Source organism: Copadichromis virginalis, linkage group LG18 (genome assembly GCF_057382275.1).
Source record: "Copadichromis virginalis isolate Kocher_CV1m ecotype Utaka linkage group LG18, C_Virginalis_male_GT1.1, whole genome shotgun sequence".
NCBI classification, from domain to species: Eukaryota; Metazoa; Chordata; class Actinopteri; order Cichliformes; family Cichlidae; genus Copadichromis; species Copadichromis virginalis.
Genome location: NC_140635.1, coordinates 19900523 through 19926794, shown reverse-complemented (window position 1 = coordinate 19926794; position 26272 = coordinate 19900523). Strand labels below are relative to the sequence as shown.

At 41.8% G+C, this 26272-nt stretch overlaps 1 protein-coding gene across 2 annotated transcripts in view; it reads left to right on the top strand.

The window, feature by feature from the left end:
• The window catches only part of pbx1a (pre-B-cell leukemia homeobox 1a), a 91622-nt gene that overhangs the window by 5835 nt on the left and 59515 nt on the right, over positions 1-26272 (top strand). The gene's annotated exons all lie outside the window — the stretch shown is intronic.

Below are 26272 nucleotides of genomic sequence, written 5' to 3'. Positions count from 1 at the left end.
TTTTTTTAGTTAATAGATGTAATATTGGTGACCATTTTTCTCTTTTTGTCTGTTTTGGGGAAGGAGGTGGGGCTAAAACTTTAACTGTCTCTGCGTCATAACAGTAAGCAGATCTATAGAAAATCAAATATGGCATATGGTATAAATTATAAATTGAATAACAAAATTAGGCAGCTAATGCAATTTTTAGAAAACAGAACACAGATAGAAGTTCTCCCCAAATCCCCCTATGATCCTCAGAGCACAGTGTGGATTTAAATAGAGCGCTATATGCTTAGTGGTATTATTTCTTGTTCCAAAGATTTTGTTTTTAGTGGTGAGATCATTTGTTTTTTAGAGTTTTATTTATTTATTGGGAGGGGGGGGGGGGCACAGAAGTCTCTCTTCTAATTTGTTTTAAGGGAAAAAAATATGATGTATTCTATTATTTGAAAGTGTCTGTTTAACCCGTTTCATAAAAGTGCCTAAATACCAAATTTCACATAATAAAAATTAATTCTTTGCAATAAATACTTTCAGTCACTTAATTGGCTACACCTGTTCAACTGTGTGTTAACAGAAATATCTAATCGTCCAATCACATGGCAGCAAATTAATACATTTATGGATAGAGACGTGGTTAAGTGAATGTGGAAGAAGGGTGATATTAGTGACTTATTAGTGACTTTTAACATGGTGTGTTTGTTGTTGACAGGCAGGCTCGACTGAGAATTTCAGAAACTGCTAATGTACTGGGATTTTCCCACGCAGCCATCTCTAGAGTTTACAAAGAAAATATCCAAAGTCTTGTTGTTCTCATAGTAGAATGGCCAGACCGCTTTGGGCTGATAGGAATGCAACTGTAACCCAAATAACCTCTCGTTACAACCATAGTATCCAAAACATGTTGAATCTTGAGCAGCAGGAGCAGAAGGCCAGACTGGGTGCCATTACTGTCAGCTAAGAACCATCCATGTCAATTATGATTCATATGGTTACGGTTCAGGCTGCAGTTGGTGTATAATGGTGCTGGGAATATTTTTTTCACACACACCGGGCCCCTTAGCTTTGTTTAAACATCAGAGCCTACCTAAATATTGTTGTTAACGTTCATTTTTTGACCTCCAATGGAGCACTTTTGGGATATGATGAGATGGGAGATTCACATCATGGGTGTATGATGCTAAAATATAATTATGGACCTCAAATTCTGAGCTTTCCAGCACCTTACTGAATCTGAGTCATGAAGAGTTAAGCAGCTTTGAATTCAAAGGGGAAGGGGGAGGGGGTGTACCTAATGAAGTGCCCAGTAAGTGTAACTGGCATTTCATAATGTTGGTACTAGTAATGTTTTTAATCTTTTTTTGTGTGTTGTGTATATAAGATATTTCATGGTGTACATCCACTTTTTTGTTCTCAGTAACAGTTTCCTGAATAATAGTAATGCACTTGAACGCACCGCCCTTTGGTTGGTCCGTTCAAGTGCAAAAAATTACTCAGTTCCCGCCAGCATCAGAATAGATTTCAAATTATAAAAAGTAATCCTTAAAAAGGTTGATGGTTAAAAGTTTAACCAAAAAGTTTTACCTCATTTACCTTAACTGGATTAGTAGCAGTACAATAAGACCGGCCCACCAATGCACACCTCTCATACGACAGTCTTTTCTAAACCAAGACTTTACCTTCAAAGTATTTAAATTCTCCTTTATATTTAACGAACAAATGGCAGTGAATGAAATGTGCATAGAAAGAATTAATCCTTGTTCACAAAATTCACCCGATATTCCAGCAGAGGGCAGTAGCTACCAGTCTAAAACGTCCTTTAGCAACTCTTGAGTCCAGAGCTGCTTATTTAAATCAGTCAGTAACTAAGATTGCACTTGATGCTAAATGTATTTAACAAGAAAACATACAAACCAAAGCACTTGCAATATCTTTTTAGACAGTGCAGCTCTGTGTGCTTAACCTTCACAATTCATTTGATGGACTGTATGTCAGATCTCACATGATGAAATTCAGACTGGCCTGTTGCAATATAACCGAAGGACACCGAAGACTGAAGTTACATTAGGTTCATTATAGCTAATAGAGTTTCTATACTGATATTAAATGCAAGAAGATTTATGGAGTAAAACAAGGTGTGTTCACCTTCTTGTTTGCAGCTCCGTCATTCAGCACTGAGGTTGATGAATAACTCCCCTCCACCCTCCTTGCACCTTCACCCCACTCAACCTTTTAACAATTAGGCCCAACCCTCGCGCTCCCTCTATCGCCATATATCACCATGTCCTCCGCTAACCACAGGACAACACTCTACTTTAAAAATTAATAAGGCTCACAACATACTTGTCACTATTTCAATGCCCAGCGTGTCCTCTGTGACTCATCAGTTCAGCTGTAAATCAGGCCAGGAGTAGCCTCGAGGGATTGTGTTTCTCTAAAGCTTCTTCAAAACACTTTATATGGAACATCAATAACCAAACACTTTGCAATCGCAGTTATTGGCACGGCAGCACGGAGATCTTCTGACTGCTCAGGAGCACGGCTGCTGTTGGGATTTTTGCCTCCGCCAGATCTTTGTCCATGCTCTCTCCCCTCTGGTGAGGATGAATGCAGAAATGTGAGAGGTATTATGGGTTATATTTAATCCACCCTTGCTGTTCTTTGGGATAATAACTTTTTTGCTCCATTCCAGCACTTGTCTGTCATTTTGACACGGCAATATCTCCCAACTCCACTGTTTCATAGTCAGTTTCATTTATTTCCAAATACCATTTCACACCCTGCTGGCTTTAACTAGGTATTATACAGCGTGTGGGGAGTGTGCTGCAGATTGAATCGTGACAGAGACAACAACATTTCTGGTGAAAAATAAGTGAATACTGTTCATGGCAGACTATATAAAATGATTTCTTTTGCTCCATTTTCATGCCATTTTGTCATCTTCATTCCTCAAAATGACACGGCATGTTTGCGGCTTTGTTCTGTTTTTTTAATATTTTATAAAATATGCGACAGAGACTTGTAATGTTACTTGCTTTATTTCTAAGATGTCCACAGCACTTGGCTTTCATGTCAAATTCAGTTTTCTAACTTTGTACCGAATCAAGGCTAAAAGTTTAAATGTTTTATCTGATTAATTATTTTAGAAAAACTATATTTCTGTAAAGAGATACTTTAGATTCGCTAGCTGTGCTGATCATTTTTACTTGTAAGAACAAAACACAAAGTTAAATGTTGCCTTCAGTGGCAACAAAAAGTATTATTATTTGTGTAATACTGTAGAAAAAAACATGAAGGCATTATGTGTAAGCTCACCATGTAACATATACTACATCTTTAATCTAATGTTAGAGAATTTTTTTGGAACAAAAAGATGTTTGGTGGGTTCTTTGATCTGTAACCAGCTGCTACTTTATATTTCTATTTACAAAAGACATGTAATTGGTATAATATGTGGCATAATTTACATTTCAAAATGTACGTTCTGTCACATGTAGATTTTTAAATTTCCAGAACAGTATATACAAAAGATTTCATTTACCTACATTGGTTTATTTTCTATAAATTCTTATATTGAATAAGTCAAACTCTGTGTAATCTTTGAATTACTGCTGTTTAGTAATGAAGAAGAAAACTAAAGGTTTAACTAAAGGTTCCCAGAAACCATTGGTTTCAAGCAGTGTTATGCACAGCCGGGATTCTCTGCCTTTTTCTTTCTTCAGCTTTTTCCCCATGCTGAGTCACATATATGTTAATCTTAATTGTTTAGTACTTAAGTCCTAGAAATCCCAGGGTAAAAGCAAGCAGCACCAAATAGCTAGCATTCTTTATTCTGAGCTAGGCTAAGCTAAACATTTCCATTGTCCGTTGATATTTTCTAATCTAATGATAGCAACAAAGTGTAAAGCACTTTGTGTTATCCCCTATTCGAAATAAATTCTTTGATACTCTGTAGTTCTTTAGCGTGAACATTTCAACATTGCATACATATATTAACTGGGATTAACGTAGATTTCAACTGCTTACAGATCATTTCAAGGTGCCTAGCAGCGCAAGAGCATCAGGAAGTTGCTGCATCGAGCTAATGCCCAGTTTCTTCTTGCCAGGAGTGAAGCAGTTGGCCTCTTACTTGTACCTGCTCTAAACAGAGAAAAACCTGTTGCTGTTTCCTATGCACGAAGCTTAAAATCATCAACAAATACCACTCGTTCCAGTCTCTGTGACACAACAATGATATTAATGTTTTGTCATTTATTTATTCTTCTCAACAAATTGCTCTGCTAATTCCCTCAGAGGCCTCCCATCTGGAGGTACCGCTACTGTCTCTCCCCAGATCTGGAGTGAGAGTGCTGTGATGCCAGTGGGTGGTCCTGCCTCGTGGCTTGGTGGGTGAGCTTGGTATAGTCCCTGCTGCCACTGCCGCTGACATATCAGAGCTGTTTATTAAGAGGATGACAACTCTATCAAGCCCCATAAGCGGGCCCTCGTGCACAGGAGTTCTTTTGTTACTTTCGGGGAGGGTGTCATCAATCTTGCTGCCATGCTACTCTCTTGAGCTGTTGATGGCAAACACGATTCCTCCCTTTCTGCCTGGCCTCTCCCGCCTCGCAGTCTGGAATCAGGCGTGGCGAGGGGGATCAGGGAGATAGGAGGACTTTCCCCGAGAGTGCCTTTCCTTGACAGGCGACAGAGCGGACTGTTTGGACACCAGGGGTGGATATATGGGGCCGTGTAATGAAAAGACGTTGACAGGACCTGCTTGTTCTGTAATGAAGGTCTTCTGGAGCTGTGAATGGATGCGCACATCTTTCAAGCTTTTGTCTCCCCGCCTTTCCCACAGAATCTCTCTCATCCATTTTAACCAAAGAGGAAGGTGTAAGAGAAGCATCTGAGACAACAGCTCACAGTGTTTAACATTTACATGCAACGACGTGGTGTGAATTTTTAATGAAACAGCAACACGATTGATTTACACCCACGATTTGTAGCTAAACCTACCCCCCTGCTCCTTGCATTAGCCCGTGAAGGTGCAGTTGAGTTTTCACCCTCTTTCTTCTTTCTGTCAGTGCTACTCGAGAGTCCGTGTAGCTCACAGAGATGGACTATGATGTATGTACTCCACTTTAGCATTGGCTGAGGTCATAGACTCTATAAATGTCTTAGACAAGTCTGATATTTTAATCTCTTTTTAGTGAGAGGATGTTGGGCCTTTGCCCAATCAATACACAGGGCAATAGCCTTGCCAAGATTTCTCATGGTAACTTTTCATTGTTCTGTCTGGAAGCTGAAATGTCAACCAGGATAGGACTGCTCAAAGTGAAGCTGAAATATGTCTGTCTGTAGTCAAAAACACTGCTGTTATGACCTGGAAGCTTCTGGCAATAATGAAAACACTGATCGCAGTCTAAAGAGCACTCTAATGTGAGGACGAGCAGGAGGGTTGACACCTGAAATTTCCTTTATTGCTCTCAAATGAAATCCACCCTGTTTAATTCATCAGTCAACAATAGCCCAGAATTGGTAGCACGCAGGGTGGGTGGGTGGTGGTGGGGGTGTCCTCTGCTTCTGCTTTTGTGCATGCACGCAGTCAAAAATATCAAGTCTCTCTCTCACATTAACATTGCTAATTTGTTTGCCGATGGTTTCCAGGGCGCTGAATAATTGGGTGTGAGATATTGTTTGTTCAGGTGTTCTACATAATTGAATTCTACATTGAAAATACTTCTGGATGAATGTTTAAAGATTGCGGAGAAGAAATCATGTACTCCGCCATACATTTTCTTTGAAATGGAGCGATTGCCGTCCATTAATTCTCGTCCCAGTGGCGACTTGTGACGGCCGCGTCACATTAATTATCCGGCTAATGTATAAAGCACACACGTTTTGAATTTTAAAACAACTCGTGTTCATCCGTTTTCAATTAATGTCCCGTTGTTGAGGCTCTTTTTGTGCAGATGATAGGGCTTCCTTTGCACATGATGACCTTTTGAAACTCGCAGATTGATTTCACGCATCCATTATTCCGCCAAAATGCTGCTTTTGTCAGCGCTCCGCTGTGAGCTGTGTGCTGATAAGCCTGTTACTGTGTGTTGCTGCGTAGCCGGGTCCATATGCACATGTGGAAGCAATATCGCGTCCAGCTGGACACGTGTGTTGAAAAAGCCGCATGATGTATTTGATCATAGTTAGTTGCGAGGAGGGTCTTGGTTGGGTTTCATTCAGCTGCCTGATGGTGACCTAACGCCTCGACTCAATCAGTCACCTTGTCCTCCCCTTGACTCCTCACCCTGTGATCCTCATCTCGCACCCCAAAGGCCTCAAGAAAAACAATCCAAACGCTTAAGGTCCCCCCTTTGCTTGAACCTGGATAGAGAAATAAATTAGATATGAAGTCGGTGTTGGGGTCGGGTTACTAAAACACTTTCCAGATTTCAGCTACTTAGCCTAACATGCCTGAATTAGCAGAATTAGGGCTGGCGTTTTGACTAAAAAGAATAAAAATAAAAAGATTATATCTGTACTTCTGCTGCATTAGAGCTTTCTAAATCCGTCCATTCTTCACAGCCACTTGAGCCAGGGTCTCCATCAAAATGCTCAAATTTACAACAGAAATAAAAAAGTTTAAAAACTAGTGCAAAAGAAAGCTTTTTAACTATTTCCCCCCATTCATAAGTAATTCACTTGTTTAAGGCCTCAGTCATACCAGTCAGAAACCCACTGGCAACTTCTGGTTGCTGGGGGAAAAAAAGCATATTTCCAGATCGGCTGGGGAGAGGTTGCTGGCTCTAGTATGTGAAATCATTTGCAAAGAGGTTGCTGCACCAAAAACCTCCCTGTGGGGTGGGGTTGCCTCTAGTTTGCACAGAAGATACTGGCCTGTCTGCAAATAGCCGTCATTTACTCTCAGAGTAGTAGCAAAACTTGAAAAAGTTTGATGCAAACCAGAATGAGAATGTTTCTTTCATACCGAAATTTGTGCTTTATTGCTGCAACTGCTTTGAAAGTGACTGGCCCGATTAGTTGACGAGCATTTGCAGAGAAGTCTGCATTTTCCATTCAAACTACTGGTGACCATGGTAACCTGCTAGCTACCAAAGCAATAACAAGGATGTTTTCGAGGTGCAACACAGTATACCTCTTTTCAACCAAATTCATCCTAGTGTCATCAAGTAACCTCCAGCGACCATTCGTCAACCAGTTGTAGAATACACTTTTTTCTCTAGCAACCAGTAGTAACCAGGGCGTCACTGGCCTGTCACTGGTCACCTGTGTGAATCAGCCTTTAGCAATAAGTTTCACAAAAACTGCCAGCAACCACTCAGAGAGTACACTTTTTTTCTCATGATTGATGTTTGCCAGATTGTTGCCAACTGGTTTCTAGGCCCCTGGTGATGGGTTAGTTACCGTTACCAGGGGCGTGGTCACTTTGACTAACAGATGAATGCCTAAATGAGAAGCTGTAGCTGTTAGCTCCATGTTAGCATTCAGCTCAGCTAATTCCAATCACTGAGCTGAACTCTTGATCTGCATGTGAAGCATTTTCATTACAATTATCTAGCAAATAATTCAGGACCTCTGTGCTCTAGTTGTGTGAGTGAAATTATTTTTTTTCTTTTCTTTTTTCCGTATGTTAGACTATAAATGCACAACACGTATAATAATTAGCAATTATCTCTAGCTGCACCCATACAGTCTATGGATGAATCTGCTAAGCAGTCTTGCTACAACTATTTACTCTGAGTTTTGGAGAGTGGGGCTTTGGCTGCTTATACTTCCTCTCCTCTTCCTCCTGTAATGCTGTGCGTTCCTTCCCTTTTTTTTAGAGCTCATCATACGCTTCTGTTTACGAGGCCGGCATTTTGTGTGTGGGAGAGAGTGTGAGTTTGAATCTCCGGTCTGATAATCAGTGACAGAGATGTTACAGGAGTGTGACAGAGTTCTATTTGCCATAACTGACATCTTTATCCCATCACTTTCCTTGTTTTTTTTTTTCTATGAAACTTACCAAATGCTGGCATCTGTGGTGTTTCCAGCCGGATACGCTGCAGTGGACTGGGAATTCAGAGGATTCAGACAAGGCCACAGCAGCTCAGGCAGGTGGAGAGAAGGAAGAGCTATTTACACAAGCAGTACAGGAGGAAAGGAGAGGAAAAGACGCTGTTAGAAAGAAAGAGAGAAAGAAATGAGCTCCTTCTCCGAGCCTTATAGTAAAAGTGTTTAGTAGACATGCTGTCAGATTCTGAGGTTAGAGGGGATGATTGTATCGACAGGTTTTATTCGCTGGTTGTAAGTGAAAAAGAGTCAGAAAGCAGGCTTGAGCAGCTAGAGCTTGTGATGCAGAAATACACTATAAATCACCACGTACGGTCTGCCCTGAATAAAAACTGAAAGCAAGAAACATCGGCAGAATATGAGGCAAATTTTTTACGAAAATAAACTTCAAGCATGTTTGACTTCTCAGCGTAGCCTAATTAATTTGGCCTACACAGTTTTGAATATTCTAAACACAAAACCTCAACTCTTCATGCATGTTTGTAACAAACCAGCGAGAAAATATAATCACTCAAGGTACAAATGACCTAAAATTCAGCAATTAGAAAAAAGACATTGTCATGATCAATTATCCATTGATAGACTTTAATTGTGTGTACTTTCGTTTGTTAAAACGTGAATGTGTAGTGCTCAAATCAACCTCCTCATTACAACTTTGTAAGTTAATGCATACAGACTTTTTGTATAGCACAAGTTTGAGCTACACTGTCTTCACCACACTCATTTGCAGTTTCACAGTTTATGCACACAAATAGAAACATTGTAGCAGTCTACGCTGAAATGAATGTGTGGTTTAACAAAGTCAGAGGAGTTGGAAACTTGAAGGATAGATGCTGCATCCAGGTCTGAAAAGCAAAGCCAACGCAAAAGTGCCACAAACTGCATTTTGCCCAACGACCAACAGGAGGCGACTCTTGTGATGGTGAAAAATGTATCCGCTGTATAAAATTCTGTAGAAATTCCACCCTCAGATCTCTTCCTCTGTGACCTCACTAAACACCTCCCTGACGACGCTAGTTTTAAGTCATGCTCAATACAACATCATGTTCGTGTAGTGAGTTATGTTCCTGTTAGTGTCTGAAAGGATGACAATGATTTCTGTAGTTATTTTGGCGCAGCTAAATACGTTTACACACCGACCTCCACTGCTTATACTTAGCTTAATGTCTGAATAGTTCAGCAGAGTACGGGGGATCCGGTCACCTAGGCTTTGCACCTCCAGGAGCTGGTCAGCCATGAAAACTCATAATACGAAGCTCCCAGTACACAGTTTTTGTGCTGATGTTAATACCAGAGGAGTTTTGCAGCTCTGCAGTTACTGAGTCAGCAGACCATTAGGTATGCTCATGCACCATGCACCTTTACACAATCCGACACTTTGTGGCTGAGTTGCCAAGCTTTGCAATAATATCATTCACAGCTGATCATGGAATTTCACAAAGTGACAGTGACATCCAGTTACTGCCCCACTGTTCTTGTCAGTCCTCATCAGAGCGACCCAATGTTTTACCAATGTGTGTGAAGGTAGACTGCAGGCCAGTGTATATGATTTTATATACCTGTGGCACCTGAGTTCAGAGGTTTAAAGGTGTGTTCCAACATTGTGTACCCAATGTACATATAGTGTATCATTATATTCTAGTGGTCTATGTGACCAAAAGCTTAGACATTTTAAGCCCTTTTGTTGAAATCATGAGGATACTTTTCAACTTACTAGCTAACCTTTCGGTTTATGTGAAAATATAAAATATGGGCATTTTTTTAAAAAGAAATCTTCCAGTGCGTTGTTCAGGTGTTTGAATGATACACTGAGAGTCAAAATATGCACATATGTTTGGTTTTTACAAATAACTGCTAAACTGTCTAAATCCCTTTGTCTGTCAGGTTCACAGCAGATCTGCAGTGCATTATGTGTTTTAACCTCCTGAGCATTGTCCCATGTTGATCTGAGGATTCACTGGCATTTTTGTGATATGGTGTAAAGACTGAAATGTGCACAATATTTACCTGCTCATGAAAACCAAGAGATCCCACTCTCATTACCAAACACCCTTCATTATAGCAGATAATTCTGCAGCTGACTTGTTGGCACAGTGATTCCTCAGAGTGTCGGTGAATGGAGCTTTCACAATGTTTGCAACCCAAAGTAAAAAAAAAAAGGGTGTTGTGTTTCACTTTGCAGAGGCTTTTCAGCTGGCAGCGGCCCATCACGCCTGACCCCTCCTTCTCTTTGTCACCACTTGCACTGCACTCTGTTTTCTCGCATCTCCCTGGCAACCAGCGCTGCATGCTTTTGTGTTGATGTTTGTCCACAGCTAAGGCGTCGCCTCTGTGCTTAATGGACCTCCCAGTCCGCTTCAGTGTCCGCTTCAAACTGAGTGCCCCGGCAAAGCTGGGCGGCCGGGCCCTGCCGCTGTTTGTCCCCGGGTGTCATTGAGTTGAGGCAGGGTGGAGATGAGATACAGCTGATAATGGCCTCTTTGTTCTTTTGCTAGATGTGTTGAAGCTGTGCTCCTGTGGACCAGGAGACGCCTGGTCAAACAGAGACACACAAAGGCTCTGGAAACGGCTGGCCGTGGCCCATTCTCCACACTCTGCCGCGCTGCCAACACGCACCACCTTCTGCAGCCACACTGAATTACTACCCTCACAACCTTTCACACATATAAAAGCACTCTTTCACACAGTGGGAACACTGACATTTGCCTTTTGTTGGTTACAATGGATTTTTTTAATGCTAAGTTTTTTTCAGGTGATTACTCAGAGGTCACATACACCATTAGGATCAGTATGGGGCCTTCTCTTTTGAGGGGCATTCGATTTATTCACTCGTAAAACGCTGCACAGGCATTACTTGATTCAGCCGAGCTTAAGTCGAGAGCGACGCTTTTGAGCGGTGCATTTTGCTTGCGAGTTATCTTTTTTACTTTTTTTTTTTTTTTTTTTTGCTTGATTGATTGGCGAAGGAGGCGCAGAGCAGCCCTCAAATCCTATCTGGTGTTAGAAACCGGGGAGGAATCACTCTCAATTATTGCACTTTTTAACATTTACAGATAGGATACACGGCTGCACAGAGAATAGTCACGCTGTGCAATTCTGTGGAGATAATGGTGTATTTAACAATCAATAACTGTGTAAACCTTTGAAATGCCAGGAAATAATCTCTCGAGCAAATGCGCCACACATTCTCATCTACCGGCTCGTTGTTTTAACCTCTTTAGCATAGCCCCTCGAGGACACGGGGGATATGATTAGGAATTCGTTAGCGGGCTTCTATTTTTATGCTGATGACATACTTTCTTCTCCGGGGCTCTCGATGTTGCTGGCTCTTGACTTTCTCACTGTCTTTTTCGAAACTAGATCAGCTGTTTACCACCATGTAGGAGCGTGACATGAAGTTCACTGACTAAAGCAGCTGCGAGCGGAGAGGACCGATATCAGTCAGAGAGAAAAACTCCCCTGTCATCTGAAATCCTGTCACATGCCCTGACACCATTCGCAAGCCCCTTTACATCCCTTCTTCTGTTTCAAAAAGAGGATCCTGCAGCTAAAAAAGATGCTTTAAAAAAAATAGCTGCTTCAGTTATGTTCAACCAGTCGGACCTGAAGCTGCGCCAAAAGCCTCAACTATTGACTGTGAGATACAAAAAGGATGTAGACAACCAGTGAAGGATGCCACAGTTTTGTTGAAATCCACTGTTTTTGTTCATCCCATCATGTTTGGAGCAGATTACAGTGTGTCCGCACATCCGTGCTCCCCTGGGTGCCTCCTCTTGTGGTTCAGGTATTGTGACCAGGCGGGCGGGCTTGTGGCCCTGGGCCCTGGGCGCTTTTGCAAAAGAGAGGACAGTAGCTGCATTTGTTTCCCATTGAAAAGGATTACAGGTCCTGACGGCCATGATTAATCACCAGGAGGCAGACATCTGAATGCAACCAGGGAAAGGTTCAACTTTTTAATTCATCCCACACACAATCTATTCAAACCAGCTGTTTGGCGCTCCTCTCCCTCATCTCCTTGCTCTTTCTTCACAGTGACCATTGCCTTCTACTGTCTTTCTCTACCCCCCCCCCCCCCCCCCCCCCCCCATTTACAGCGCACCTAATTATCTGGGGACGCAGTTGTTGTAATTGTGGGGGTACCCGGACGACGCTGCGCGCTCTATTTTTATTGGAGATGGGCTTCTTTCTTCTTTGTGGGAGAATAGTTAATTGACTTTGTTAATGCATTTGGGGATCAGTGATTTCTCCACAACAAATGACCTTTATGGAGCTCGGCGTCACATATTGTTTGCTGTGTGTGTGCTCGTGCGTGCTGCGTCGGTGCGCGCGCGCATGCGTGTGAGCGTGCACTGATCCGTTGTGACCTTTTCTTGTGTCAGGTGTGTTTGTGCAGAAGGCAGAGAAATATTTCCCTCAAAGCTTCTTTTTTTCCAAAACACTTCAGCTTCATAAACATTTCCGCGCCGCCTCTGCGCTGACAGACAGCTGAAATCCTGCGTTTTGAATAAATTTCACATCTCGCCATGTTCATATCCACTCATATGAGCAGGCCTTCTCATTAAGACTCAGCAGGTTATATGATGGTATTGCTGGAATCCCTGGAGCAAAATGAACAGGGACAGCTACACTGCTTAATGCAAGGTAGCCTAGCAACAGATAGTGGGATGGCAGTGGAAACATACCCTCATATTTATGTTTACATGAGAGAATGATTTGTCTGTCAGGCTGATGGATCCTAATGTTCTCCTCTCCCCGGGGCTTTTCTTGTGCCGCACACAGGCCTGACACTTACCCTGAAGGACAGGCACCACCTTCCCCAACACGCATGAATACTTAATACTGTTAGACTGCATTTATGCAAAGAATGGAAATGGCACCAGACTAGAGGAGAGGGGGGCTAAAATGCATCAAAACATGACACAGAATGCATGATGAACATAGAGGGGGGGCAGAGAGAGTGACAGCAGACATAAGGTAAGACAGTTTTAACACTGTTAGAGGAAGCGTGGGTTGATATATGTAAGAACAGTGGCAGAGCCAGGCAGTTTTTATCAGCGTGGCCAGGGTAGGGTTGTTATTTAACAGTGAGATGGCTCGCAAACACATGTCTCCCCTTTATTTTATGTTATTATTGTTGCTTTTTTATTTTATTTTTGCATGGCAAGCCTCCGCGGGCCAAACAGTTCATTTTTTTGCTCACTCCCTTTTACAATCTACTCATAAGGCCACTCAAAAATATGACTCTCATGACCTCACGTGGATAAATCTAATAAGACAATTGCAATTTAAAAGTGCTGGTCCGCTAATAAATTGAATCCGTGTGGGAACAACAGCTGCAGAGAAAAAAAAAAAGAGTAGTTTCTGAATGTAAATACACTTCTGTGAGTGTGTTTGTAACTCTCTAACAACGTTTACTATGCTTATGTGGGGTGGGTGGGTTTGCAGACTCTCTGGTGGTCTCTAGGCCTCCCCAGGACCAACTCTTCACTTGTGCCCTTGGCAAACAACCGTCCCGAACCGAAGTGGAGAAAATACTACTGGAAAAGTTTTTCCTGTTGCACCAGCTCGGAAAAACAGCTAGTGTAATCATATAAATGCCTTCTGATATTATATTTTTGTGACAGCTATGTCATTAGTTACTTTTAACAGGACACATAAAAGCTTATAGGGAGTATTCCTTGTTACAGTTACAGTCCGTGTTGATGTGCTGCGTCTTAGCCGGTTGCCTGTAAGGCCTGATTGAGACTTCTGCAGGGAACCTTTGGAGAGCCTATGATGTAACCTAAGGGGCTGATGCTGTTGCCCACATTTATGCTTGTGTGTGATATATTACGAGTTAATTACTGTGTGGTGGTGTCCCAGTGTTTCATATGCGACGCCAACCAGTTTAAAAAAATAAAATGCTGCAATTGTTTTCCTTCCTGGGCCCCACCTCTTTGCTGTGGTCAGTTTTTTTTCCTCGTTTTTTTCCGGAGGCAAATGTATTCGTCCCTCAGGTTTTTCCACTTGTTTATAGATTCCCTCACGTCCATTCAGATAGTTTCAGCAATCTCCCTCCAAGGATCTGCTGACATCTGTGTCCTTATTTAGAAAATAAAAAATTGTGATACTTCTTACCCCTCTATACCCACCCAACAAGTTGCCACTGCTATTAAGCTTTCAATAGGTTGCTAATAAAACATGGAGATTTTGTAAAACCTAAATGCAGCAACATGAACATAACACAAACAAAGCAGAAGGATTATGTGACAGCCATGGCAGATGAACTGTAAGTCAGGATTATTTTAGGCTGTTTAGCGTTCCCCTTTCTCTCTTGTCCTCAGTGTCTTGTCTCCATTTGGGTCCACATTCAGCTCCACACAATCTGCAGCTTACAGATCTTGACATAAACAGAGGATATCATGATTGCGATTAACTGTAGAGACGTTAGCAGCCAAGCTTTGTGGTAAAAGACAGTTTTATTCTTATTTTTATTGAAAGAAGCTGCCTACATCTAGCATGAATTATAGTGGTGCAGAAATTGCTCATGCTAGTTAGGCCCAAGTCACACAGGTTTCAAGATTCAAGATTCTTTATTCGTCACAAGCATAGTTATACAAGTATAACACACAGTGAAATGTAACCTGACACGCTCCTCGACTTGTGCAAAAGGGGGGAGAGTGGAAAGTACCTTATATATTATATACATTAGGTGAATGTGCAGTAGTAGCATGTATGCAGCAAGCAGGTGAATTCTGTACATTAAGTGAATTAAATAAGAATAGACAATCTGAACATTTTACAAAATAGACAATATGAACATATTTAAAATTAAAAGAATTTAAAATGTACAATGTGCCGGTGGGTTTAGAGTGTCTAGAAGAGAGTCCTGTCTCAGTCACTTATGAATGATGTGAGAGGGCGGGTGTGTACGGATCACTCTTTGAAGAGCTTTTTGGTCCTTAACACAGCTGTTCCCAAACCAGGATGTGATGTTCTGTGTGAGGATGCTCTCCACAGCACCTGCATAGAAGGTCCTGAGGATCCCTGGTGAGACCCTGAACTTCCTCAGTTGTCAGAGGTAATACAGGCGGTGCCTAGCCATTTTGGTCTGGACCTGAATGTGGGCAGACCATATCAGGTCTGAGGAGATGTGGACACCGAAATACTTGAAGGACTGGACCCTCTCCACTGGAGCTCCATGGATGGTAATGGGCTTGTAGTCTCTGTGCGGACTCCTTCTGAAGTCCAGCACCAGCTCCTTGGTCTTGCCGACGTTCAGCTGGAGATGGTTATCCTGGCACCATGTTGCCAGATTCTTCACTTCATCCACGTAGGCCGCTCATCGTTGTTGGAGCTGGTGCCCAACACCACTGTGTCATCAGCAAACTTCACAATGGTGTTGGAGCCGTGGGTGGCCACACAGTCTGAAGTGTAGAGGGAGTAGAGCAGTGGCGAGAGGACACATCCCTGTGGTGCTCCTGTGTTGATGGTGATGCTGTTAGAGACGCATCTACCCACCCTCACCACCTGAGTTCTGCCAGTGAGGAAGTCCAACACCCATGCACACAGACGGCTGTTGAGTTCTAGATCCCTCAGCTTTGTGAACAGTCTGCTGGGCACTATTGTGTTAAACGCTGGTTTAGAGACTGCTCAGTGACTCTCCGGCAACCACTGGTTGTTAGGGAAAAATGAGCTCTCCTCCACTGGTTGTGAGTGTTTGCTTGAAGTTGTTGTCTTCAAACCAGCAAATTTTGATTTCGTCATAGTCAAATCAATTGCTTATCCTCAGTCACAAAGACCTAAAGGCACTCATGGTTCCACTGCTAGACCATAAACATTGCTAGAGAACAATGTATATACCAGAGCTGTTGGCAAGTGGCTGTGGGAAGTTGCTTGCTGTCGCTAGGTGAAACTGGTCGGAAGTGCTATATTAATAATCTGCTTTCAGTGGCTTTGGTTACTCGCAGAGGGCGCCTGTAGTTTATCTAAAAGATAACAACTTGTTTGGAAGCACTTTCTGATTATTAGTCGAGCTGTTGTGAAACGAAAATTGTTCACTATGAAAGTAAAAGTTGTGCCTTTTGTGCACCACTGTTTCTCTGTCTCTGCTTTGTGTAGCGCTTTTTCAAGTTTCATTTTTCCCTGGTTAGTGGAGGTTGTCAGTGAATTGCCAAGTGGTCTCTAGGCCTGTGTGAGTGAGGCCTTTGCCATGTGGAGATGCTTTATGTAACAATGAAATGAAAATACATGATAAAAAAAAGATATTTTCCCCCCCTAAACAATGTCTAAAACCTCAAGGTGTGAACCAAACTGTTTGGATTTGGAGACTCGTGACACTCCTAGTGACAATATAAAAGCAAGACACGTCTAGTAAGTACAATACATGAACTATATGACTTGATAGAGTCTGTCTTTACAGTATGACCAGCTCCTAGAAGGACAGACTACATCAACTCAATTAGCCTGGCACAGCCTGAGTATCAGCACCATAGATTAGATTTCACTCAGCCTTGTTTACCAGAGAGCGGCCGCAGAATAATATCTAAACAATTTGTGCTTTCAGAAAAATTATGACAGTATCATAGTGGGGGTGCACCAGATATAAGCTTCTCTTGTGCTGTGGCATGGGGTAACTGGCTGGGAGAGACATAAAGAAGCCTTTTGTCAGTAGATAGACATATCCCTGTTCATCCTGAGAACTTGTTTCCATAGTTACATCAATGTTGTTGAAGTGAGAAGATCAGGTATTCCAGTGAGTGATCTTTTACATGAGCTCTGCTCCTTTACTATTGATTTTCATCCCACGTTGAAAAAAACCCAGCACACTGTCTCAGAGATATTGTGGAAGTAATGAAAGGGTGAAATGTGTCGGAAATGCACTGGACAAGAAAAGAAAGGAAAATGAAAGCCTCTCAAAAAGCATTGAGAGATTTTTGAGATGTCACGTCCAGCTCCTCCAGAGGGGGGGGGGGGATCAAGTAATGCTGTCAGAAACACAAACCACAGAACATAACAGGGGCTGAGACTAAAAACTAATTGCTGTCTCCAACAGGCGATGATCGCTGTGCTGTTAGCCGTGCGCCTATGTGTTCATGTGAAATCTCCCCAACAGTGTGCTGCTTGCTGTAATGCTAATGGCTCTGAAAAGAGAGTTAATCACTACTGCGCGGTTAGCCACATGCTTGCCTCTTGCAGAGTGCTTGGTGTGTTCCAGGGGTTAGCAAAACACTGGCGTAACACATGATTGCTCTTTATGAGGCTGGGGCCTGCAAGAGAGAGAGGGGGCCCACAGACGATGCTAAAAAGACGGTAATGACAGCCATTCACCGCAATCCAATTATGCAAAAGGGAGTCTAAACAATTCCATCATCCCCTAAATTAGATTGTCCTAACGAGATAAAGGCACCAATTAATCCTGAATTAATTTCTACAGCTCATTTTCCCCAGAAAACACTCTAATATGCAAATGCCAGTGAGAGACAGAGAGGCATCCTTCTGCAGGAGTTTACACCAGCCCTGCTTGTTGGCTTTTCTTTCTGAGTGAACTTATGAACCTGGACACATATTGTGAGGATTAAATGAAGGATTATAACATATGTCACAGCTCAGGTGTTGTGCTGAAGATAAACAGTTTAAGAGCAAATGTAAATTTCTCTGGATTTCATGTTTAGAGTTCAACGAATGCAATTGTTTTATTGACACGAGGCAGCACCGTTCAATAAGCTCCTTATACTGCAGCTACAAGTGTAGCAGAAAACGAACTGAGGCCTAAATGAAATCAATATATCTAAATTTGACAGCTAGCTCTGGGTAATTAGGTGTTAAGGAGCTCAAGAAATTCAACTATTTAAGACATGACCTTATGGTATGTACAGTTTCTGGACAGAGTAATAAAAACACGAGTATTTTGGTCACTTTTGTTTTTTCCTACAGCCCCGCTTTACAGTGTGTGATGATTGTGGATGGTTTATAAGACAATGGGTCCGTAGCTGCAGGAGGCCAGCAATGCCTCCTACATACTAGGTGCAAGACACCCACACTGAAAGAGGCACAGAGCAGCCCTGTCTTTTGTAATCATTTTTGTTTCTGTTCATGGTTGTTTTGTCTCCCTGTGTAGGCATTTTGTGTCTCTTGGTGATCATTTTTGCATCATGTTGCAGTCTGTGCACAGCATACCTACTTGTGAATCCACCTTTAAATTTTTAAAGTTGACCTATTATTTCCAGTGCTATTTTTTATTCTTTTTGCTGAAGTTTGAGAGTAAAAATTCAAATATATCTTTCTTTTTTTTTTTAGTTTTGTACAGCCAATCAGTCCACTCTGCCTGAAAAATGCCATTTTAACACCTCAACCATCTGCAACCAGTCTGCAACCTCCTGGCAACCTCTGCTAGGGAAAAATATGTTTTCTCTGACTGGTTGCAAGTAGTTGCTGTGAAACTGATTGCTAAAGGCACATACACAGAGGTCTAGAAACAGACCAGCGACCCTCAGCTAACAACCACCACTAGGGCAAATTGTGTACTCCAAAAATGTTGCGCAAATGGTTGCTGTTTGTCCCTAGATGAAATCAGTCTTAAAGAGGGGGGTGCACCAACCTGCTTGTCAGCGTTTTGGTTGCTGGCTCGTGCTTTGCATGTAAATGCCAACCTGTTTGCTTTACTGCCGTTACCAACACATTTCAAAAGGTGCAGCTTGTAATTTGAAAGTGAGTAGTTCGGAAGTCTGTGCAGACAAGTCGGGATATTCCATGCAAACTAAACAAACTGTGGTATTCTGTCACTGACTTACGCAACTGAAAAGAAGTTTCTGGTGCAGCACCTTATACCTCTTTGCAACCAATTTTATGCTAGCAACTACCACTCACAACGGGTCAAGAAATACATACATTTTCCTCATGACTGGTGGTTACCAGATGGACCTTCACAGTCCTGTGTAACAAAAGGCCTACACACTCACTTTTTAAGGCAGCTTTCTTCTGGTTGGCCACCCCTCGTAAATTTCTCGACTTCTCTGCTCATAGCTAGAGCTTTTGTTGACATCATTCAGATCCAAGGGTTGAAAAAAAAAATGCCAGAAATGAAGTGTTTGAACTGAAGCCTCAGCTGACCTCATCAGTTGAAACTTTAAAGATGTTTAATGTTGACCACTTTAACGGTATATACACTTAGCACAAAAAGTAAGGAAAATTGAGTTTGAGTGACTATTTCTTGTATTTTTGTTGCAACAGTGCTTCTTGGTAATAAATCTTATACCACTGGAAAGCCTATTTATTTCCTCTTGGTGCCACATATGTGAGGAAAATGGATTTGTGGGTTGACCAGCAGAGTCGAGTAGTTGAGAGTTGGAATTTAATTTAATAATTTATTCATTTGACAAGCCGGAGGCCTCAGTAGCATGTGGAAGGATCACACACAGCCACAACAGCCTGGCATCTCCTCCTCATGCTGGTCACCAGCTTGGTCACATACTGCTGTGGGATGGCATCCCATTCTTCAAGTCAATGTGGTTGTGTTGGCTGACTTGCGACAAATGCTTGTTGGTTCCATGACAAATTATTTGGTTGGTAAATGTAACCTAATATGTTTCCCTCAGCCTTTAAAGGAACATGCTCTGTGATTATTTAGTAGAATAAAAGATTTAGAGATGCATAGTTTTTGGTGGAGAATAATAGGAGGGTAATTATTAGATTTACTTTAAGCCAACAGTTGAAGCAATGCTGAAATTCATATCAGTTGTAGCTACAAACTCAGGGTTGCACATAATGCCCGTAAAGCTCTTCCTGCTTTGAAAACAAAGCAATTTTAAAAAAATCTCCATCATAATCATCATTATCATTTTCACACTCTTAATTGTCTTGCTGCCAGCTGTCTTGAGCAGTTATAATTGAGTGATCTGACACATTTTCTCAATAGTGCCTTGGATACAGAAATGTACGTTTGCAGAAACATTCATTTAAACCTGTAATTTTCATTGGTGTTATTTGTGTCTCATAACTGAATGTCTTTGACTCTTTGGCCATAAATCTGGACCCTCCTTTATATCGAAATGAAAATTTGGAACCGCCTCTAAACCCCATATTTTATCACAGTAGATGTCTTTATGAAGCTGGTTTGGGCCTTGAAACACAGTATTTTATTGATCGACTGTGAGCTGCCACCACCTGTGCACCCCCCAAGTGATGACAGAAACAACCAGGCTGTCAGTTGCCAGGCAATATTCACAACCACTGGCCCACATCGGCTAATTACCAGCAGAAATCACGTATTGACAGATGGGCCCATGCATATTGATCGGCCAGCGCTGCCACGTTCTAAATCACCAAACGCTAATGAATCATTTCCTGTTTGTGTGAAAGAAGGAAAAAAGCATTAGTCTCCAGCCTGACATCATACCTGTGCGGCACATAGCACATAACGCGTGTTATACATTTTATTGCAGCTACCAACATTTAAGCTGCTTATACAAACACCACCAGGCTCCCTGCCTGTCTGTCTCCCTCTCTCACCTCAGCCATCCCTCTCTGTGCTGAGTGGCAGTTATTTTTCATAGCGGCGAGCTGGCCGAGGCAGTAAATACCTCTCTCCTCAGACTGCGGACCAAGAGTGACCCTGCAACCTTTGTGTCTCTGATGTCTCTCCCAAGGTCTCTCATTCCAAGGTCCCTGTGATGCAGCGCTGTGGTTGCAGCATAGACCCTGTAATTCACCAGCCTGCTAGATCGCCTGCCAGGAGCTATTGATTTTTGTTTCCCCAATCTCCAGGAGAGAGGGAAAGAAAAGATTAAAAACACTTTGTCAGTTTGGTAGGGAATAAGAATTCTGCGCAGAGGGATGCCTAGGAGGGCATGGGGTCAGGGCTGAGGTACTGTACGTCTTTATGGCTTTAACTATTTCCACACTGTGGACATCTTTTTCTGGCTCTCACCCTCTCTTTGTCTTTTCTTTCTGTGCCAGGAGAATTCAAGGGTAGAAGGGGAAGCAGAGATTCTGCAGGTGTTGTTACTCAGCGATGACCTCTACTGCTCCTCTCGGTATACACCGTGCACGCTCTGACATTTGTGTCAGTGACTGCGTCTAAATGCAAACACGCACTAAAAAATGATTGAAGGCAGGATGTTGGGCAAAGCGTGTGCATGCTCTTGTCGCTCTAAAACTCTGCTGCTCCTGTACCACACACTCCAACCTTCTATGTTAAGACGATGGTGACTACATGTCTTATTGTAGTTGGGGTTATCTCACATGTATGACTCATATGAATGTCTCATCTAGTGTGACACTGTCAGTCGTTGTTGTTATTACATCAGTTTTTATTCTACTTTGCTGTCTATTAAATGTAACCAAAATGATGAATAGTGAATATATAACTGGTTATGATAATGAATCTAATTAGCATTGTAATTATTGTCTATTGTTTACTGTTTATTTAAGTCATACGTACACTAAATTGCCAAAAGTATTCATCATTGGTCTTTACATGCATATGAACTTGAGTTCTTAATCCATAGGGTTTAATATGATGTCAGCCCACCTTTTGCAGCTATAACAGCTTCAGCTCTTCTGGGAAGTCTTTCCACAGGTTTAGGAGTGTTTATGGAAATTTACAGCAGGATACAAATAATATCAGGCTGATCCTGCCGCAATTTGTTCCCCCTGTCTAAATCACGGACAAACGGTATCCCACAGTTGTCAAAGGAGCTTGCAAAGAAAAGCGTCTGGACTTCTTTAAGTTGCTTGAAGACGTTTCAGCTCTCATCCAAGAAGCTTCTTCAGTTCTAAGGTCAAATGGTGGAGAGTCCCAGATTTAAACCTAGTGGGAGTAACCCCCCACAGAGGGACAAAAGGACCCCTGATGATCCTCTAATCACCTGAGCCAAGGTGTGAAACTGGGTGTGGGTCCCAATCAGCCAGGGTTTCGGGTGAGCTCATTGTGAAACCTGGCCTCACCTTATCATGCGATTTCCTGAGGTCAGATGGCCCAGGATGTGAGTGGGCGTTAAGGTGTCTGGGGAGGGAACCAATGTGAACATTGGCATCCTCGAAAGAGTGTCCTTTATCCTTAAGATGCAGATGGACTGCTGAGTCTTGTCCTGTGGAGGTACGTATGGCACAACATAGAAGAGCCAGTGTTCACAGTTTGGACAGAGTGGACAGATGGTTTGAAAGAGGAGTGAATGAAGCCATCTATGTCCACTGTGAGCGACCATCTTTGAACAGAGGCGGTGGTTTACGACACCAACTATAATCCAGTTTTGAGTTCCCTCCGCCATTTGACCTTAGAACTGAAGAAGCTTCTCGGATGAGAGGTGAAACATCTTCAAGCAACTTAAAGAAGTCCAGACGCTTTTCTTTGCAAGCTCCTTAGACTACGATGACCTGGATGACTGAGGACCTTCACAGACGACATCCCACAGTTGTTTATGTTTTTAAACCCATTTTGCACAGAGAGGCAGTTTTTAAAAAATGTATTGATAGCAATGTCGAATATTATTACAACTACATGTAAAACAATTACACCGTGACACCTCTGCCTTTCTAAATGGAGGGACAGTAACTGCGTGTGTGTATGTAAGCGTGTAAAACCTGAAGATAGAGACAAAATGCTGTTAATCTGACTATCTGCCATTCTGCAATTCATCTCATGTAAACAATAACGTGGCGCACAGCGTGACGTGAAAAAAAGGCACATACCTTTAACGTTGTGTAACGAACTCTGTATTCCTCGTCCACACTTAAACGCAAAAAAGGAGTTTTAAAAAATCTCAGTTTTTGGTGATTCGAAACGCCGTTTATGTTTGGACGAAACAGCTGCGTTTTCAAAAATACCCGTGTAGGCGCGGACGTAGCGTAAAAGTGTTAGTAGTTTATTTTCTTACTACCTGCAGATTATTTGTATTTGCTTAATTGTTTACTAAATGTTTGAGGTGTGAAATAAACCGCAATGGAGCAAAATATGGGTGTGTGTGGTTGGAGGATGTGTTAGTGCGTGCGTGTATGCGCGGGGGGCAACATTTTTCTTGTAAAACAAAGGGGGGGCCTAGCGAAAAAAGTTTGGGAACCGCTGTGTTAAAGCATTAAGAGTTCTTTCCCTGTAACTAAGGGGCTGAGCCCAACTCCTGAGAAACATCCCCACACCATAATTCCCCTCCACCAAACTTTACAAAGCAGTCAGACAAGTACCATTCTCCTGGCTACTGCTAAATGCAGATTCATCATTACCAGACAGAGAAGAGGGACTTGTCCATCCACAGATCACAGCTCCACTGCTCTAGAGTCCAGTGGCGGCATGCTTTACACCACTGCATCCAACGCTTTGCATTCTACTTGGTGATGTAAGGCTTGGATCCAGCTGATCGGCCATGGAAGCTCATTCCATGAAGCTCTCTGCGCACTGTTCTTGAGCTAATCTGAAGGCCACATGACGTCTGGGGTTGTCTGCACACTCTGCTGACCCCTCTCTGTGATTTTGTGGCTGTGTTATTCCCAATCACTTCTACTTTTTTAGAACGCCACTAACAGCTGGCTTTGGAATATTGCACAGGTGACATCCTATCACAGTACCATGCTGGAAGTCACTAAGAGGAACACATTCTTGGACAAATGTTTGTAAAAGCAGTCTGCATGCCTAGGTGCTTGATTTTATACACCTGTGGCCATGGAAGTGCTTGGAACATCTTAATTCAATTATTTGGATGGGTGACTGAATATTTTCGGCAATGCAGTGTAGCTTGCTGTACACATGAAATATGTTTGTGATGAGTTGCTGTGTGACTTCCTACAGGTTCTCTTTTTCCTCCAATCTCCCTTCACTTAAATTTAGTCATAAAAGGGCAAAACAGCGTCCAGTTTTCCCTCACAATTGAATCCTACTGTATGCAGCTGCACCACCACTTCATTTCGATTCCGTCTGAGCACTGAACACTGGTTTGCTTAGGTAGTGTATTCCATTATAATGCATAATTTATAAGGTGATTGTTTGTTTTATATGTAAACTTTAAACAACCCTCAGCCAAGGAGTTAGTAAATAATGCTGTTAAATAAATGTAATGGAAGAGAATTAAGTGGCACGGGTAGCATCCAGTGGAAAGGAAATTCAAGCTCCTTCAGCAGGAGTGTGCAAACCTCTTTCCAAAATAAAGTATGTGTAAAATATGTGTTAGAACAAAATGCAATTATTTGCTAATGATTTAAACCAAAGTGAAAGTGTCAAATACTGAAACTGAGAAATGATAGTTTAATAGCCCCACGTGATTTTATTGCAACCCACGTACCTTCTTTTTTTTCTTTTCTTTTTTTTAGTTCAGATGGCGTACGCAAAAGACGGGAAGACTTGTGAAGTTCTTAAAAACAGCACAACTATACATGCTAACTGGGAACAGCTGGGTAGCATGCTTGGTGGCATAGTGGTTAAAATGGTCACCTCACAGCAAGTTGTTTCCTGGTTTGAACCCCAGCTGAATCGCTCAGCTTCCTTCCCATAAACACGCATGTTAGACTGATTGGTGTTTGGTCCTGTGTGGTCACGGAAGTGATGCAAACAAAAGAATAATGTGCTATATCTGTATGTTTAAAAATGTGACTCTGATGTTGTGAAAAGAATTACATAAATACAGTGCTATACATGAGGTGTTTTTAAAAAGGTGGAAGTGGAAGGTGCATGGTCAAATACTTCAACAATTTCAGCGCAACATTGCTTAAAAGAATGCTGCAGGACTTGTTATTAGTCAAAGATAGTGAATGTGGAGAATTGAACTTTGTACAATTAAAGAAGACCGACACAAACAAGCTGCAGGAATGCCACCGCTTTCTCGACACTTAAACTCAGCGAAGATGAATTGAAAGCAGAAAACATTCCTGTGGTCTCACCACTCAGGATTTAAAATTGTTTTTTAACTTCACGTCCTCGGAGAGAGGACAGAGTGGACCTACAATCCAGCAAAAAAAAGAAAAAAGATCAGCATCCATTTGCGTTTGCATAAGTGCACATAGAAAGCACAGCTATGAAGATAAATAAACAAATTTATTAGATCACCTGTCATAAAAATAAGGAAAACAAATAGTTTAGAAATCTGTCAAAAACAAGTTTATAACCAAATAGTTTAAAATGATATTTAACCAAATTCATGTTTTTATAACCAAATTTGAGCACATTGGACTTGTCTGAGAAGACATAAATTGCTAAAGCTTAATATTTAACCAATAAAATTATTTTTTCGGTTCAGGAATGCAAGTAAAAAAAATTAATTTGTGCTTTTCTACAGTTAGTTTCTCCTTCTTTGTAAAACAGTGAATTAGAAAATTGATGGATAATAATAATTATATTTTAGTATTAAAACTATCATCTTGATTAAATAGCTTGCACAGACTGTAACATAAAAAATTTTTTTGGGCGATTAGCAAATTACCAGTACTGTTAATTTAGGACATAAACCTCACACTGGGTGGTGGTTTATTAAATTTGTTAAGCACTGTATGCTTTTCTGTCTGTCATCCTTACACCATCTTCTTCAGGTAGGATATTGCTTAATCCAACATGGCTTTGCTGAACCATACTCTGCACATATTACTCTAGGGGCAGTAGAGCCTGGAGCAGACACAGGGTGAAAGGCGGGGTACACCCTGGACAGGTCATCACAAGGCCAATCTTAAACCCGCTAACCTCTCCACAACTGTGCTGCCCATAGTTCAAACATATTGCATGCTTTTTTTCTTCAAAATTAGATTACTGCCCCAAAGCGTCGAACGACAGCTCTAACTGCATGCGAGGTGAGTTTTAAACATCTTTGACTTTTGTTTCTTCTTACTAAATGAGGAAGATGATAAATTGAAAAGCCATGTGATTTGAGTTCTCCAGTTTCTCATTTTAGTCATTTGGGAAAACCTACACACACACACACACACACACACACACACACACACACACACACACACACACACACATACACACACACAGAGTCATTCAGTCAAATACAGTCATGCTAATGTGATGCCAATGCATTACCCCATCAGATTGTGTTATGCATGGACGGCTCTTATCATTTCACCCTAACTTTCAGCTAAACGTGGAGAATGTTTGGTAATGGTGCCTCTCAGGGCCACTTTATTTTCTGAAATGAAATATTCATTCATTGGCAGGGACAGTCTTAGAGGAAGTCTGTCTAAAGTCTGTTCCAGCAGACATTTCTTCAATATTTGATGGGTCATCAGAGCTCTGTGTCTCATACTGTGCAATTCTTCCAAATATTCATTTTCTCTGTTT